Below are 3,997 nucleotides of genomic sequence, written 5' to 3'. Positions count from 1 at the left end.
AAATTTTCATCCATTTTTTCCTGAAACAGTATTTTGGAACAAGACACCTGCTTTGCATGTAAGATGTCCCAAGTTCAATCCCTGGTAACTGAAAACTATCTAAGATTTCTTTTAGCATTGTTTTGTGGGTCCTGTACTTAGGTTAATTTGATTCCTAACTATTTGAATCTTTTTGTTGCTATTGTAAATGGATGTTTTACCCCTGATTTCCTCATTACATTTCTGAGTAACTAGTATACAAAAACATTACTGATTTTCCATGCTGATCTTTCATCCTGCCACTTTGCTGAACTCATTTATTGTAATATAGGCCAAGTAGTTTTGTTACAGACCTTTCAGAATTCTCTAAACAGAGGGTCATGTTGTCCACAAATAGTGAGTTTAACTAACTCTTTTCCAATTTGGATGCCTGTAATTGTTTTTTTTTTTTCTTTTTTAAATGCTCTAGCTTGAACTCCTCTAATATTGAATAACAGTGATGAGTGGGCATCGTTGTCTTGTTCCTAATCTTAGATGGAGAGGGCATTGTTTTATTTGTAAGTAATAGATAATTTGTGTCCACAGATTTTTTAAAAATCAATTTTTGGATGCATATTCATAAAGCATAAAAATTATCCAAAGTTTATACTAAATGGTATTTGGTATAATTGCAGAGCTGTGAATGCATCACTTCAGTCATTATTAGAGTATTTTCATTACTCCACTAATAGTAAACCAAAAACAAATAAAAACTCTACCCCTTAACAATCGTCAGTCAATCTGTCCTTCCTCTGCCGCATATAAGTGCTATTTTGTTTCCATCATGATAATTTATATGTACTTAGACTTTATATGGAATGAGTCAAACAATAGGTACTACCTTTTGTCTATTTTCTTTCTTATGGTATATGTATTAGTCTACCAGAAGCGATGCTGATACAAAATCCCAGAAATCTGTTGACTATTTTAAGGGTTTTTATTTGGGATAAAACCTTACAGTTACAAAGTCAAGGAAAGTCCAACTGAAGGTTGCTTTCTCACCAAAGTCAGTTGCCACATGTTGGAGCTAGATGGTTGCTGTTCTCTGCCTGGTCTCTTCTTTCCCTCTTGTGTTCCAGTCCTCTCTCTCCTGGCATAGAGGTCATTTCTCTCCAGGACTTCTCAGGCTCAGCTCTTCTATTCTCTTCCCTAAGTCACCTGCAAACTATCAGATGAATGGCTTACCTCTCCCTGGGGATTTAGCTGATTCTGCCTTCTCCTTTCTGTCACATAGCAGGATAAAAAATGACATAGGTCTGTCTTCCTGTGTCTTCTTGAGTGAGTGCCCATTCACATCAGATCCAGCATGGGGGCGGGCACTCAACCTGCATTACACCCGATGGCATCATCAAATCTGAAAAGCCCTAACTCAGTCTTAAGAAGTAATTCAATCAAAGACACCTCCACCGAATTTAATGCAATCGAAGGCTGTCATATCCAGAGGAACATATTAGTTTACAAACAATCTTTCTCTTTCTGAGATTCATAAACTAATCTCAGGCTGCCACAGTATAGTTTCTTTTTTTCTTTTTTTTGATTCTTTTTTAAAGATACATAGATCACAAAAAATGTTACATTAAAAAATATATCGCCCCTCCCAAACCTCTCACATCAAAACCCTCTTTCATCATTGTGGCACATTCATTGAATTTGGTGAATACATTTTGGAGCACTGCTGCACTGCGTGGATTATACTTTACATTGTAGATTGCACTCTGCCCCAGTACATTGAGTGGGTTATGGCAGTATATATTATGTCCAGCATTTGTCCCTACAGTGTCATTTAGAACAACTCCAATTCCCAAAAATGCCCCCACATCATGTCTCTTCTTCCATCCCCCTGTTCTCATGAACTATACTGGCCACTGCCAACATCACTGATATAATTTCTTCCATTGCTAGAGTCACAGTTGTTCTATAATAGAATACAAGTAAGTCCACTCTAATCCAAATTTTATTCCTCCATCCTGTGGACCCTGGGATGGTGATGTCCACCCCACCTCTAAATCAAGAAGGGGCATTGATCCCACATGGTTGATGGATGGGATTCTCCTACCTGGAGTTGTAGACTCTCTCCGTTCCCTGGTGTGGTGGTCGACCATCTTCACCACCCTGTTAGCTGACCTGAATATGTCAAACGAGCCAGGGCTGAGGCTCATAGCCCAGCTGGCACATGGTCAGTCCAGAGATTCAAGTCTCTTGGGTACACACCTACCCCAGCACCCAACCACAGGTTCAATAAAACTAAAAGAAGAGGCATGTGTAGACAGGTTACAACTGAGTCCAACTTCATCACACTCTGCAAAACAAATTCCAAAGTCAGGACCACTGACACGGCACTGAACTCCAGAACCATCTGCCATGACCTGTGTGTCTCCGTAGCCCTCAGGAGCACCAGTACCTGGATTGTACCTTCTGGGATCCTGCTGAGGTGTGCATACTGTGAACCCTCTGATGACCTCCTGATTCATTTTGAAGTCTCTTAGCCATAAAAACTCATTTGTCTCTTTACCACTTTCCCCTTTATTCAAGGTCTTTTTCTAGTTGTATCACCATGTGGTACTTGGTAGTTTCAACTACCTTTCCTGAGTATTCTTCCACATACCCTTTTCCCCTTTATTCCAGATCTTTGCATTCTGATTTTAAAAGGATTCTATATGACAGCGCTTGAGTTTTTCCCTAAATGGTTTCATTAATGTGGTTAGGAGTTGATTCCAGAACCGGTATCTCAATGCTCTTTGTTAAGTCTTCCCTTTATTTTTGGGTAGGGAACATGATTGGCTGAAGGAGGGAGACTTAGTTGGAAGAGTTGAGAGGATGTTGCTGCTGCAGAAGCCAGAGCTGCTCTGATTTGTTAGACAGGGATTTAAGTCTCAATGTTATGAGTTCTTCTAGAGATCGCTCTTGCCCATCTGCCTTCCAACTGTTATCTTGCTGTAAAACAAATAAATACAAATAATCATTGCTGATTCCCGAGGTGTTTTGACTGAAAATACCTTAAAATAACTCCTTCAGGATTTACATAGTTTGCACTGTTCTGTACGTCATTTACACTTTTCTAAATGTCATAGAGCCTAGAGCTCTTTCAAGGTTGCAATTGAAATGAAACTATTAAATCTTAAGAGTTTCTCTATTAAACCAAGTTTTAAGTCAAACCTAAAACCAAAACACAGTTTCTGACTTGCTCAACTCACCCTCATCCTCTGTTACTGGAGAAAACACCTAGAGTCTCTACAACAATCACCTTCCTTGTACTCTCCACCTTCACACCGTCTCTGCCCTCCTTCCCTCCCAGCACCCTGCAGGCAAGGCCCAGATACAGAGTGTGAAAAGTGCTGTTAACAGTCACAGAGTCACAGTGGTTAGATGCGTTCAGTATCTACACCCCTCTAAAACAGTGGAGAATGGGGAAATCGTGTAAAACCCAATGTCAGTTGAGGTCCACTTTTGATACCACCAGAAATTAATGCCTATGTTAGTGTAATCTTAGTATATGCTAAGTGTATAATAAAGAGTAACTGCATGCAAGATCATATACCTTTATTTCTTCTGGTCTGATGGGTGGTCTTGAGTAAACCAGGACAGGCAATAATTACTGTGGTGATTTCTGAAGATTTTTCTTAGTCACTTTTATAAGGTTAGACATTCTTTGTTGAAAAACATCAAGAGTTAAGGGAAATTAATTTTGTGATTCTTTATTTCCAAAACTTATTTCTGGAAATTGAATGGAGAAACTTTTCATTTTTGTTCAAGTTCTCACTTAGGTTTACCTGCTGAGACAGTAAAGTAGCAATTACTTCCCTTTCTTTCAAAAATATGCACTGTAAAATTTGAACATTCCTAAAATGTGAGTTGCCATATGGGGTGTATTAGTCAGCCAAAGGGGTGCTGATGCAAAATACCAGAAATTGGTTGGTTTTTATGAAGGGTGTTTATTTGGGGTAGGAGCTAACAGGTACCAGGCTGAAAAGCATAAGTT

The sequence above is a fragment of the Dasypus novemcinctus genome, chromosome Y (genome assembly GCF_030445035.2).
Source record: "Dasypus novemcinctus isolate mDasNov1 chromosome Y, mDasNov1.1.hap2, whole genome shotgun sequence".
Taxonomy (NCBI): Eukaryota; Metazoa; Chordata; class Mammalia; order Cingulata; family Dasypodidae; genus Dasypus; species Dasypus novemcinctus.
This window is presented reverse-complemented; position numbering follows the sequence as displayed.